This window comes from Cyanistes caeruleus, chromosome 3 (genome assembly GCF_971803275.1).
Source record: "Cyanistes caeruleus chromosome 3, bCyaCae1.hap1.1, whole genome shotgun sequence".
NCBI lineage: Eukaryota > Metazoa > Chordata > Aves > Passeriformes > Paridae > Cyanistes > Cyanistes caeruleus.
Window position 1 is genome coordinate 9,372,387 of NC_141703.1, and position 14,989 is coordinate 9,387,375.

General features: G+C 35.8%; 2 long non-coding RNA genes across 4 annotated transcripts in view; one reads left to right on the forward strand and one right to left on the reverse strand.

Annotated features, from left to right (window-relative positions):
- Positions 1 to 14,989, reverse strand: part of LOC147653938 (uncharacterized) — a 51,420-nt gene that overhangs the window by 21,636 nt on the left and 14,795 nt on the right. The gene's annotated exons all lie outside the window — the stretch shown is intronic.
- On the forward strand, positions 1,832 to 14,383 carry LOC147653940 (uncharacterized). Of its 3 annotated transcripts, none has more exons than XR_015284087.1 (5): positions 2,106 to 2,229; positions 2,682 to 2,784; positions 7,866 to 7,992; positions 11,606 to 11,727; positions 13,139 to 14,383. It is a non-coding gene; the product is annotated as an uncharacterized LOC147653940 (long non-coding RNA). The 3 variants fall into 3 exon arrangements; XR_015284088.1 differs by lacking the exon at positions 7,866 to 7,992 and adding an exon at positions 10,309 to 10,404; XR_015284089.1 differs by lacking the exon at positions 7,866 to 7,992 and having other exon boundaries at positions 1,832 to 2,229.

The following is a 14,989-nucleotide window of genomic DNA, read 5'->3' on the forward strand; positions in this document are numbered from 1 at the left end:
TCAGTGTGTGTTGCTGATTAAGACCAAAGATGCAGGGAGCATCTGTGGGTGACAGCACAGGATTCCTACCCTAGGACAGGCATAGTTATTGTTCTGTCTTTTTCCAGCAGTGATGAGGTAGGAGATACAAGTGGTGTTAATTTGCATTTCACCTTGCAGTCGCTGTAGATAGCTGAATAGAAAAACTGATTATGAAATAAGGTATGGATTTAGAATGTTAATCACCTTTATTTTCCCTGTCCATATATATGTGTGAAAAGCTTCCTGCCTTCCACCTCTGCTTTCTGATCTCATGGATTGGAAAAAGGGATTTCTCTCCCCTTTTCAGTCCTGTTATTTTGCTCAAGTTCTGGCTTACTTTATTTTCAATTAGAAATTTAAACTAAATAAATAGAATAAAGAGAGAGAACTTCAGGGTTCTGGGTTTTTTTATGAGTTTGGTTTCACATTTTCTTTAGTGTTTCTCTTTTACAAGGCCATCATTCCTAAGAGCAGAGATGCTGCTCTTCACACCCTTTACTGAGTTCAGGTTAGATAACAAAATGGAGGCGTTCTGCCTGTAACTTTCTTAGCAGTTTCCCTTCTGCCTTAGTTTTCTATTCTAAAATATAATTTCAAAGTGTTTCAGTACTGTTAAAGAGCTGTTGTGCTGTATTACACAAGTGCCTATGTTTTAGTGACTAAGTCACCCGTACATATATGTGCATATGAGCATGTGTATGTAAATCCATAGTGCACAAATATAGAATGCATATAAAATGCATTTATTACTTTGCATAAAGATACAGGAAGGTTTTAGTTGTTTGTGTTTGGGGTGGGGGGGGATTCCAGCAAAATTTTAGCCAAGCCTGAACAAAATGCACTTGCAAAGAAATGAACATCCCGTTTGTAATTTTCACTTCCAGCAGCACTAAATATATGTTTGATATCTTTCCTCCCCAAGCTGGTTCAGCATTCCCAGGGAGGGCTGAAAGATGAGAGTAATGTGCAGAGCAGTGGAGAAATGCCGTGGGAGTGGATAAATCTGCATGACCCTGGCCACATTCCAGCTACCGCCCTGTAATGTGCTCCAGCAGCTGCTGGCAAAGCTGTCGTTTGCTCCCTGAAAGTCACCTAGCATAATCCTGATTCCACAGCACCACTTCGTGCAGGCAGTTGCAGGAGTAGCTCATGTGCTGGATGTTCAGACACGACATAACCAGTCCAAGATCTCTATTCCCACGGCTGTTTGCATGGCAGAAAAGAAACATATGTGATCCACAGCCAGGAAGCAGGAAACTTGGACCAGGGATTGTAAAGCTCAGAGCAGAAAAGACACAAATGAAGTAGGGTAGTTTTTAAGAAGCAAACAGAAAAAAAGAAAAAAAAAAGTTAAAATAACCATAAAACGTATCAGCAACTAAGCCAATAGGGCAGACACAGAAAAAAGAGAGGAAGAGACAAACCGTGAAAACAAAGGAAGATGCAATTCTCTCAGCAATGGAGATGTGTAGGTCAGCTAACTTTTTAAGAGCCTCAAGTGAAGAAACAGTACAGCAAGTTTCCTTTTATGACCCTTCTTATAGGACACTGTTCATTAATTTAAATTAAACCTCCCAAAGTAAGTACCATCCCCTGGTCTGTTGCCAGTTTGTCTCACATTAATTGGCCGTGTCGGCTGGGCACTCTTTCTCAGGCTTTCTTTTCCTAATATTACCTGGCAATTCGTCCCTCTCCAGATTCTAATGCAATGGGGTGAACTCCTCCCAAGAAACAGAAAGGCTCCCTGTTACAGATTGTGTGCAAATCTAGCAACATGATTCATTTTGAGATCCACTTAAAAATTAAGGACAACATAGTGGCCAAAAAAGCCAGCTGGTGGGGCTTGCTCCTCGCACCACACTTGGCATTTTCCCCATGCTTCCAGTAATTTTGAATGTTTTTACTTAGAAGATGAAGAGCAAAAGAAAGGCATTTAATCTTCTTTGAAGCTGGCATTTAAAAACATCTAGGACTTATGGAAATAAATAACAGTTATCTTTTAAATAATATTTTCTGTGTTTTGTGGGAGGCTGTGTGCTTTGTTTTGATTTGGTTTGGGTTTTTTTTTTAAACTGTCCAACACTGACTTTATTGCCAGTAAGTAAGGAAAGGAAGATGGACAGGGTTGCCAAGATACTAACTGGAAGAAACTCGAGACTCTTGAAGAGAGGAGGGAGGTGACCTTGAAGTGCAAAACTATTGCTTCTGGTGAGTGGAGTTTAACAGGCAGAAAATTCTTGTGCTGTAGCAGAATATTTATCTGCCTCTCAAGGTTTTTTCTTCTTGAAAAGTATTGTGTTTGATAATTTACTTGGGGTTTTTTTTCTGATAGTGGTGAAACTAATATGGTGAAAAATAATAGATACTGCATTACAAAAGTAAATGAAAAAGCTGAAAAGATAGATGATTTCCAATATTTGTATGCCAGTTTAGTAAGCTTTTCCTTTCTGAGAAGGTATTTAATGGGATTGCTGGATATTTGAAGAACTTGTAGGATTAGAGCTTATAATATCACATGAAAGAAATTATAAATATTACAAAAAATAATGAAATTTTATGCTTTGAAGTATGAACTGCTCTGCTCAGCTGTCATTCTTTATTTTCATTTTGTATATCGATCAGAAAATTCTTTTAAAAGGCATTCTTATCTTCTTTTTCAGTATTGTTATCAAGCTGCTGTGATCTCTGGACAAAGAACACGTTAGAGAAACATGTTGTTGAGAAATACCTTGATCATTCCTTAGCAGAAGCAGTTATGCCACAGTAAGTGGAAAAAAATATGGAGAGCTTTAAGCTTAAGGTTTTGGAAACAGAAAGCATAAAAAATTTGGTTCCTTGCTTTTGTCACAATACTCAGAAAAGCTGAGGAGATATTTCTTTATGTTCCACAGAAATACAGTCTATGTCCGGGCAGAGAAGAATTGCAAAAGATGTTTCGAAGTAGTTGCACTTAATTTATGTGACAACAGGGATTCTGCAACAGCTGGACACAATTTTTCAGGCAAATCATTTTTAGGCAACATTTTAAGGAGTAAGAAAAAAGTAGGCTAAACTGGTTTTGTCTCAAATTGGTACAAAGTTCCCTTGGAATCTCTAGGGTCTGATCTGCAACAATGGATAAACTTTGGTAATTTATCTAGCAGATTGAATAATTTTAAATGGATTTAAAAATCTCTTCTAACAGTAAAATATATTTGTTTTTATTATATATATATTTACTTGTCTGCATGTTAATTTATCACAGACAAAAAAGAAATTACAAAAAAGATAGAAAACCTGCAACTGCAGATTTATGTATTTTTGTTTGTTGAGCTCTGATTCATAGCAACTTTGTTTGATAGACATGCTGTTCTTGTGGTGTGATGCCTTTAGGAAACATGAGGAGCTCCACAAACCCATTTATCACATTGGTCCAAAATGCTCACATTACAAAGAACATTTTTTATGTTCTGCCTTTTCCTAGTTTTCTTAGCCAAAGACCAGCATTGTATCATGTCATCCTGCTGACCATATTTCTTAAGTGCCTGTTTTCATGCTGTCCTAAATAATCCTCTCAAAGAGGAGAAATGATTTTCAAGTGTTTCTCTGGAAATTCTCCTTTTGAAGCTTTGAATGCCTTTCCACTGGTATCTAGCTAACACTTGCACTGAATATTCAAGCAAAAGGAATCCCCCAGGTAGAGGAGGTGCTTACAGGAACCACAAGTGAAAACTGTCCCCAATGAAACTGAGGAAATGAAGGGTTCTCAAAGACTAAATAAAGATTACTGTTGTACTAGAGACCCTAAGCTGATACTTTTAATGTTTTCTCAGTGGTGGGGGGATGCAAGAACTGGTGATGTGTTAATATGTTGATTTTATCACTGTCAATTTTTTGGGGAATGTTTTTTCTCTCTCCTGTTTTACTTAAGGTAATCATTTTACACACACTGTTTCACGCTTGAGCTCAAGCAGTTAGATTTATTTACTACTTTTCATCAATGCTGCATTTTCTCTGCAGTTTTAATTCACAGGAATAAAACAGAATCATTCTTTTACACAACCATTTGTTAGTGAAACAACAGTGGAATACATGGAGGAATTGGGTGAATATCATATTCTGAATTACATTTAGTTCTTTAATATTCTACAATATTCAAGAGGTCGCACTGGATGGCACACATGTTCTGGTCACCTTCCCATAAACATCCACTGTTGGGAGGTTTTGCTTCAGTGAGCACCATTTATTTTTTTGTTTTCTATTTCACCTGTCAGAAAGGCATGGCTGTCACTGCTGGCAAAGTGCCAACCATTCCTACCCTATCTAGATCCAGAAAACTCACATTTTAAATATCTAAATTACCTATTCTTTGTTATTTATGCTTTGTAAAGTGAAAGCAAAGGAACTTTGTAGATAGGTAGGGCAAAACATTAAATAAATGCTGGCAAGAAACCCAGAAGACAGTGTTTTTGCAATCATGCCCTTTGCTGTTATTGGTCTAAGAAAGGCCAAGTTTGATAAAATTTTGTCTTACCTCTATTCCCTGGGGAAAAGAAACACTGTCAGGTTAGCCCTGCTCTTATAAGGGGACCTTTTACTCAGCAAGTAGCAAATGATTCACTCTAAACTGGACCTAAGTTTATAAGTATGACATGTTTTCCCTGAGAGGCTCTGTCTAAACTTTTCCACACTAAGAGCAGAAGGCAGAGATTCTCTTTCAGTAACTCTGCATGGTGTCAGCTCCCCAAACAGTGCCTCTTTCCCATGCACCACCCTGGCCTCATGAGTATTCAGTTTCAGCTGCTGTTTCAGCATTCTGTTCAGCATTTCTTTCAGTTATTATTCAGTTCAGTTGAGTTCAGCATTTGTCCTTGATTCACAACACAGTCTCTTAGGTAGTCTTATAGGATAGCCTTAGGTAAGTGATTTATTGAGTTACTTTATGATAAAATAGGTGTATGTGAATAGATAAAAAGATAGATAGGTGTGGATATTAATAGAATGCACCAGCTTGCCTTGTACAACTTTATAAATACTTAGGGGAAATAAGAGATAATTAAATACACCATCATGTCATGTGTGATATGCCAGGAAAATATTTCAGCCAGGAACCATCTTCCTAGATCTCTTATTCAAATAAAAATCAACAAATTACAGTAAGCACACTGTCAGCAAAGCTCTTTCCTCTGATATTTTAAGGTGATTCCACATGATGGTAGTCAGAACAATTGCATTAGTGGAAGTAAAAAATGTTTACATGTTTAATATATTTTGATATGTCTGTTCTAGTTACAATGGCAAAGACTTGATACCCCATCCAACAGCTGCTAAAAATGTGTTATAAAGTCCAGCCTTGAACCTTGGTGTGACTTTATGTCCCATGCTGTCAATGTCTGTCCCCTCTTCACTGTGGGTGCAATCTTAGTTCAGATCCTCAGCTCCTGGTTGGATAATTGTGTGAAATTGCTGGTCAGGAAGGTGATGCAGAAGCAATATCTTTAAAATGCCACTCTGCCAGAGAGCTGCTTGGCTTGAAGCTGAACTGAGAAGAGAACAGTTATAAAAGGGAGGTCTCATCTTTTTCATGGGATGCATGAATGCAGTGTTTGACAGCACAGAAAAAGGGTGCAAGGCTGGGCTGGCAGAACAACTCGTGTTGTTCTTTAGAGGGAATCTGCAGCACTCATTATTCACTTAGAAAAAAATATTTCAAATACAACGAGGAAAAGAGAAGGTTTTCTTCCATTCTTTGTATAAAACAGGCCAAACACAAACACACTAAAATGAATAGAGTGCACTCTTCAATTAAAACACTGAATGCTTTTTGGTGTTTTATTTCAACAAGCTTAATCCATCATCAGTAATTTTCTTTCAATTCGTCATCAGCTTCTTTCTGTTGACTTGCAGAACAATTCTTCATAGTTAAATTGCACAAGGAGAACCTGTCCCACTGCTTTTAGGGTCAGAATGAAATAATCTTAACAGCAGGAGCAGTGGCAGTTCAATTAGCAACGCGGGCAACTTCTGTGGAATGGAAACACTGCTAGAGCCAAAGAGCTCGCTGGCACTGAAATGTCTCTCGTGAGGGGGAACTGAAGAGTCCTTGGTACAGTTTTGTAGATTAGTGTGACAGAAAACAAAATGAGTAACCAAGTTGGGAAGCTGTAAACACGGTACAAAGCTTTTCCACGCTGTGGTTCTGTGCTGAAAGAATCTTTCTCAACAAGAGCAGAAAGAGTTTGTTAGGCAAAGGATGAACCATTTGCTGCTTTCAGTACATTCATTAAAAAAACTCTGCTTTTTTTTCAGCTTTTCAGATTTGTTTTTCTTTTAACACTGTGTTCCTTAGATGTGCTCTTATTTTTCTGGTTTGATTTGTTTTCCTTCTCAGGAGTTGCAGAATTTCTTGGTTTCTTTAGTTTTGTTGTTCCCCTCATTATTGTATGAATGAAGCAATTTTCTGGGGCAACTTCTCAGTAAAACATCTTCTTCAGAGATTTTACTTGAGGAGCAAATTCAAAATACCTTTTCAAAATACCTTTTCATTTTGAGGAAATACATTTATGAAAGCTGGTCTCATGAAATAGAATTTATGTGCAGTAAACTGCATAAATACTCCCAACCTGTATCTCTTCCAAATCGATATGTTGACATTTTAAGAGGAAGGAAGGAAGGATTATCTGTAAAGTCACAATCAGTGAAAACCGATTGAAGTTCTACTCCCAACTCCTACTCCAGATTCTCATTGTGATGTCAACATTTTGCCTCTATTTTTTAAGTGAATGATTAAATAATTTTTTAATTCACTATTGCTGGATGTTAAAGGTCCTAATTTTTTTGTTTTAGTTTTTTTTTTTTTTTTTTTTTTTTTTTTTGTTATCTAATCAGTATAGCTCTCAGTGACTATGAAGAGATTTAAAACATTATTGTTCCTCTGGAAAGGATGAACTCACATTAAAATTCATTTCCTTCAGGTCCTCTTCTGAATTCTGTGATCAGTTCTGAAACAAAGATCTAAATGAGGGCTGCACCAGTATGATTTCAAATAGGAATTCCATCTTAGAATAGACACTCAGAGGTTGTGTCCTTTGCTTCCATAGGAAGGAGATGTTTGTAGGGAACAGGAATGCACAAAGTGGTTGCTTTGGAACAGTGAGGAGTGTTAATTGTTGGCAAGCTGAGACATTAAAAGAATTCAATAAAACTTTTTTACAAATTCTAATTAGTCTTCTTTGCTCTAATTAACTAATTTCACTTTTCAGCAGTAGATACAAATCTGCCAAATAAGTTACCAAATAAGTCATGATGTTCATCTATTTGTTAAAGTATTTTCTAATACAATGAAAGAATACTTGAGAGAGAACAGTGGGTGTTTTTTTTTAATTAAGACTACCAAAAGGGACATGAGCTAGGTAGAAAATAAAGATCTAGAGATAATATTTACCATAGAAATTCAGTTTTACAAGTAAAAGAGTATCTGTTTCTGAAAATTACTTACAGACAAGAATTGTTTATACCTCACTGCAAGCTGGGACACAGAACAAAGTACAGAATTGTATTATGATTGATTTTTTTCCATACAGGATACCACTTTACAATTTTACAGTTCAAAGTTGCTGGAGTAAAATACCTACATTTAGCAAAAAGAAATTTCAGCTATGTAAATTTCCAGAAATATTTTCAAAAATTGTTGAAGTGCCTTGAGAAACATATTTTGTAATTGTGGGTACTGTAGATCCTTTTGTTGATGTCTGCTTTACTGCACTTGATGGGCTTTTGGGCAGTTATGAGTTTTCAGAAAACCTAGAAGAAAATGATGATTCCTTTCCCCTGCAAGAGGTTTTGTTTGCTCTTTGTAATTACAGGACTAAAGCACATGGATTTTTTGAGATGATCAATACTTTGAAAACTCTGTGCTGTTTTATCACTTGTGCCGAGGCCCATGAAAAATTAACACTTTTTATTGGCACTTGAATCAAATCAATAGTTAAGGTAATTCTTGCTATTTGACAGATCATTTTATTGCACAGGTAAAATCTGGGGACTAAATGGGGTAATAAGAACTTTTTCTTGGTGAACTGTGAATTGCAGGTAATACCACTGCTTGTGTGGAAGAGATTCAGATTACACTTGTGCTCTGGGATGGATTGAGTTGGGAAATCCCAAGTAACCCCATGTGACTTAATTCATTGTGAGAGGGCACAACCACCACAAACAGATCCTACTTGTGATATATAAAAAAGTATTTTTTACAGATATTTATAAGGAAACATATTCCATCCTTTAAAAGAGTGTGATTAGGAGAAATTTTTGTGGTTAAACATTGGGTCCTATACAGAGGAATTTCGAGGCTGGGCCTACTTGAGACTTGGTGTTTTATTTCTTCCTCTAGAGAATGGTGATACGAAAACTTCTTGTCACACATTTCAGTAACAGATCAGAGCTCTGCTCAGCGCTTAGCACTGTAAGGCTTTCATCTGTGTTAGGTCTTACAGGCATTATTAAAATAACACTTGGTTTTAGCTGTCTTTCTTACCCTTGAAGGAGATCAAATGGTTTGCTGTGTGCCTATCACTTACTAAGAGCTATTTTGAAAGTAAACTCGAGTGTGGGAAATTCTGCCTCATGTTCCAAGGAACACATCCCAGAAACTTTGGACAAGAGACACCCTTAAAATTCTCAAAATGAGGTGCAGATATTCCCACAGTACTGAGGAGTCCTACATACAAACAGAACATATCCAGCTAACAATGTCATATTGCCCTTACATAAACTGTCCCCAGCCTGCAGTAGGAGTTCAGTGGGGTTTGTTTTAATTGCTGTCTTACTTTTGTTTTATTTAGTCTTTTAGGACCAGGGAAAGGATATGTAGTGACAACACTGTCTTTGTACAAAACTACAAATTAATATGTGATCTGAAGCAATGATCATGACAAGTGATGGTAAACAATCCTTATGTACTAAAAATTGGAGATGGAGGAGGGAGGATGTTTTGTGTCAAGAATAAGTGAAAGGAATAAAGATGCAAGAAACAGTAAATTAAATGGCAAAGATGAGGTTTTAATAGACCAATGAGATCTGTGCCTTGACTTAAAAGCTCAAGTGCAAGCGCTGAGTTAGTGGCTGCTTAATTCTAAGAGGGATTTTAAGGTAAAGACAAGAGGGAATTGCATTAATAGACTCATTCCTTTTAAATGCCTGAACAGAGGATGTTATGGTAAGGTGCACATATGGTGCATATCTTAGCAGTCTGTAGTCCTTGAGGATGGTTCTTATAACTCTAAAATACATTGCCTAGCTCCCACTTAAGAATTTTCTTGTGTGGACAAAAAACCCCCATTTTCTTCACAGACAAAGATAAATTACTTTTATCATGCAAGGATATTGCAATTTGTTTTCGCTGTATAAATGCCCCTTAAGTTTAATTTTTCTACACAAAAGGAAGATTTCTAGTCAGTCAGGGCAGTGGGGGATGTGTTTCAGTAGACTTGGGATCTACTCAAAGTACTGCCAGAGGCTTTTTAAGTCACTTTAGGGAAATCATCTCGCAGTCATTCTTCTTATGTTTAGACCTGTGACTGAGAAGTTCTGTGTGATGCAAGTAATGTCATATTAACACACCTTTGTCCAATCAGGGTGACAAAATTAAATTTTGGATATATTTTATAAGCCTGTTTTCTGTCTTAGCAGGCAATTTTAATACTGGCAGAGCAAAAACTTAAGACTTTCTAAGCAAAGGGACTGATCATAACATCACACTGTATATTAACAAATATGTCCCTTCATTACTTTAACATTAATATAAGGCAAAAGTTGTTTGTATAATCCAATGCTTAATATATTTTGCAGGTTTTGCATTTTGAAAATACTAAAAAAAACCCAAATTAATTATGCTCAATTAAAAATTGAGTAAATTCAAATGACCATAAAGATGAAAAATTATAACCTTCAAAGAAAAGCTTCAGTAGATGGTTTATTTTAATTCTTTTAAAATCTATGAAATGTGTTTCTAGAGAAGTGATGCTGACTATAACCAATAAATACAGAAAGGACTTTATAATACATAAAAGCAAAGTATAAAAAATATAATTTTAGCAAGCAGTAAACATCAATCCAGATTTAGAAATTACCAGAAGTTCACAATGAAAGTAAAAATGAGAGGATTGGGCAGTATTTACTTTTTAGAAGTATTTATTATAGGTGAACATTATTAGCTCTCATTGATGCTTCCATTATTTTTCATTGCTACATAATTTCTTCTTGAAATTTCCATTTCCCCTAATCATCACAAATGTATTTGTGTTTCAGTTCCATGAAGAGTCTGCATATCCCTGTTTCTCACACTGGGCTTAGTCATGGACACCTGTTTGTGTCAGCAATATTCAGGTCTCTGTGCTAAAGAAGGCACTGAAAGTAAAAAACCCATAGTGATCCCTAATCGTACTCCAATAATTATTAATTAGTTGCACCAGGAAATCAATCAATTGTTGTCATGTTTTATGCTGTGAAAGTATGGAAAAGGTGGCAGTGATGCCAAGTGGATGCAGAAGAAGATACTCTATCAACAGATCTTTGAGGAAGTTGCACTTTACTATTGTGCTGCACAAACACAGGATTTCATGGTTTCAGGCAAGGATTTTCAAAATCAGACATGTCACTCATCATGCCTTAATATACATCCAAAATCACTGCTAATCTTGGAATAATAACTGCTAATACAGCTAGTGAAGAATCTTGGTTATATCAAGCCATAGATTTTTGACTCAAATTCATTTGAAAATGCCTGCACTCTATTTACAATAATCCAGTAATCTTTATTCACTTCATTTCCTTATTCCCCCACAACTCCCTATTTCTGGAAGGATTCCAACGGTTAAAAAAAATACTACAGATTTATTTAAAACCCATTTTCCAAAATGTGATGAAGTAATAGAAAGAATTTAATGAGGAACATCATTATGTGTTCAACAGAAAGTTTTCTCACTGATCTTGTAGCAAAAAAAGAATCTACCCCTCATTACTGCTGTCTTTCTGACTCAGCCAGGCTTTCATGTAAAAATAACACTAAGCTCACAAACTTGTGGTGGAATGGCAGCTATATTAGACACAGTTTTATTACCACTTACCAGTTATTTTTAGAAACCACATATCAGCTTTTAACTTGAGTGGCAGAGTAGCAAAGAGGAAAATTTGTTCATAGCTGGAATTTCTCTGAGGACACAGAGGAGTACCAACACTTAGGGGAGATGGAAACGAAGGCTTCAAATCACAGCTAATATTAACCAAGGAGTATGTAAAACATCACTATTGATTTTTTGAATGAATCTTGTCAATTTGGCATTATTTTAATTTTTGACATGCTGATCAATACATTTCTTGATGTAAAACTTGCAAAAACTCTTTCAGTTACTGAGGATCATGACAGCTCAGAACAGTGAGGGCTTTGCTTGCCACTGCACACTCCTGAGTATGTCTTTTTTAAAAAATATATATATATTATTTTTTACTGAAAATTTTGAACCTTCATCCAAAATGCTACGGTATTGTACACAGAGACTTTTCTATGCCCTTTTTCTATTTCCTATTTTTCTATTCTTTTTGACAGCAAAGTCAAAAGAAGGGAATATTCTTGTTAAGGAATCCTGTGGAAACACTTCCATTACTTTCCAATGCTAAGATCTTTTCAGGATGCCATCAAGCTAACTCCCTGAGAAAAAGAAAAGTCAAGTAAGGAAAACCCTAAGTATTTACAGGTATCTAATGGAGATGTATAGGTGTTGCTGCTATGAGGCCAAAGAGAGGTGATTGCTTTGTCTGGCAGGGGTGAAAATATTACAAGTACTACTAAGAAGTAAATTAAAACAATAATTAAACAAAATAAAAATGTTAGAGGTTTTCTAAATTGCAGAGAAAGAACCTTGTGAATCTTCCATTGGTCAGTACACTGGGTGATATAAAATTAATGAGTATATTCTAAACTAAAATACTGAAGACTGAATTAACTAATGAACTCTATTTGTTAGTATAATGTTCTTTAGAGTGTTCATAGTTTACTCAATATAGGGCTGTTTGAAAGCTTAACTTCTAATGTTTTCTCTGTTTCTGTGAATAAAAGGTACAACTTTTTCTTTGACAAAAAAATTTTAAATTTCCTAGCTCAGATATTTAGAATTTATTTGAGCTTTTGGTGCTTAATGTTTTGTTCCTATGATTTGTTGAATTTTAATCTAGAGTACAGGCTGTCTATCTGAAGTTTTTCTGAGCTCCTTCAAATGTTAGCAATATAATTTGAATATTTTCTGAAGAAAATATGTTACAATTATTTTGATGCTTAATGATGGACATGAGAACCTGAACAAAGGTTATATGATATGAACAAACCTCATATCAAGTTGTTAAACTATCTCAAATAAACAAACTAATATAAATGTTGCACTGATCATCATATTGCTACTAAAAATCAGGAACTAAAAAATAAACCCAGACACACTTATTCTTGAGAAAATTACTATAAAGGCATAAAAATAGAGGCTGCTGTGCAGCAATCATTCTGGTTAATCAACAGGCATTTAACTGTAGTGCTGTAAGTTAAAAATCTGACTGACTCAAACATTGCCATGTAAAAAACAATTAAAAAACAGCATAGAAATTGTCCATTGCTGTTATCTATTGTTAATACAACTTTGGATTGTGTTTGGGATGATATATTGACTAGTTGCTGGAATTTGAACATCAGTGGAATGAGCAAACAAATATTAACCCTTGCCTCTCCTCCATTTGCTTCTTAGAGACTAAATATTGTATAAAGATGAGTTTTTAAACCCCCAAATGTCCAAATGCAGTGCTGTCACAATATCAGTGATGGCTTTAATAGTTACCTGTTTTGTGAACAACCCCAAACAGCCCCCAATGCACTTCCCCTTCCTCTAACTTTTCCTAGACTTGATTTTCCTATTTTAGTGTAACCCAAGACAGCTCTCAAACATTTCAGACATCTTCTGTCATTCTCACCCTCAGCTGTTTAGACAAGACTTCTTATCAACTTTTCCTTCCTGACACAGATCCTTATCTTAATTGATAGCATGTTTTCTCATATACCACATCCCCATGGGTTGTGATTACTTTTCTTGGCTGACAGGTATCTCAAAAAGGAGCTGAGTCTGGAGTGTGAAAGAGACAGATGTGTTTAGAGCAGCACAGGAAGAAGAAATAAAAAGGGAGACATTCTACAGACAGGAGAGACTTGTAGAACAGGGAGTTGAAGCTAAGACAAGGAGAAGCTGAATGGAATAAAAAGTGGTGCTGTCATCTGAGAGCACATGAAGATGGAAGAGGGTAGGCAGCTTTGGTTTCCTGTTGATGCCAGTTACAGCAGCATGCAACTAAATTAACAGCTGACTTTCTTCATTTGTCTAAATGCAAAATTCAGAATTACATTCCTCACACAAAGTTCACTTGGATGTACCTCAGAATAGTTGGACATCTGCATCAAAATCCACTTTACCAGGACTGAAAGTTCTGTAGTCTGGCTAATGAACAAGAAATAGACATCAGATATCAGTTTGAAGGTTTCTTGCTGCCTTTAAAATGGAGAATATCAACCCCCAGTTTATGTTGGTGTAAAATGAAGGGCATGTTAAGAAAGAAATGAAAAATGGGGAACTCAGTTTTCAAGAGCATGTGTGAGCTCAGATTTTATGGGCATCATGAGCATGTAAAAATGAAAACCTTGATGCCACAGGTTTCTAGCATAGACATCTTTATTCATCCGTGGGAACCTGCTACAAATGAGACTGCTAGTACAAAGGACTCAGATTTGCTGGATTTTTTAAGACCTAAATCCCTTTAAGATCTTATCTGCTCATCTAAAATTGTCAACAATATTTCATGTCAATATTGGCTTGAAAACTGGATTGGCTTCTCAGGAGGACCAGAGAAAGCCTTTATGTAAGAGATCATGCTGGACTTGATTCTGTGATGTCTTGGAGACTGATGATGTTTGGGCAGCCCTTCTTGAACTTGTTGGACTGGATGACCCCTCAAGGCCTCACCTCAACCATTTGTGATTCAGAGATACATTAGAAAGGATTTAAACCCTGGTGACAAGGAGAGTTACCCATTCTCTGTTTGGGTCAGTGTTTAGGCCCTGTTGTTACAGACATCCCAGGAAGAGCACTCAATTCAGTACCTGCCTCTATGGGACAAAAGGAGCTCTCAGAAATGGTCCTTGGCCTTAGCTGAACGTGATGAGGCCAAAAATTGTGAACTGGGAAATTTCTTCCTTTTTGTTAATTTTAATTAAGTTATTTTCAGTAAGAAATAAAGCAATTCTTGCAGACATATTCAAAGATTTAAAAATAAAATAAAATTGTCATGTAAACCAGATGTCTCATAGAAGTATTGTTTTCTATTTAGTAGCCAGTGCTGGGATGTAGTTATGGTTACCAAATAATTGAATATAAGCAGGAAGGAACATGTATACTATTTTTTTCTTTTTTTTTCTCTGAAGGGAAAATTACAGAACATAAACATTTTACAAAACTTTTCATTACTGGTTACAGAAGTTGCTTGAAATTTAAAAGGCTCAAGAACTAATTCATTTTCTGTACTTCTTCACTTTTTAAATTGGAAATCTCTCTGCTAATATAAGCAGTCTTGAAACTGTATAAGTTATTTAATAATTTTCAAGAGCACTAATTCAAGAGTAGCTAAAAAACCTGTTACAGTGAGACTGAAATTAAAATTCAACAATAAAAGCCAAAAAACACCCTAGTTTTCATAATTTTGCATCAGAACTTACAGAATGACCTAAAATTCCACTTCAAGCTCACTATGTCATATTTCAAAAGTAGTCTTAACATCTGCCAAAACTTTCATAAAATGAGACACTTTGATCAGTGCACATTCTCTCCACATTTGATAACAAAGACTATATACATTTATTTTATATGTAAACACCATATGACAAGTCATACTAAATACCACTATT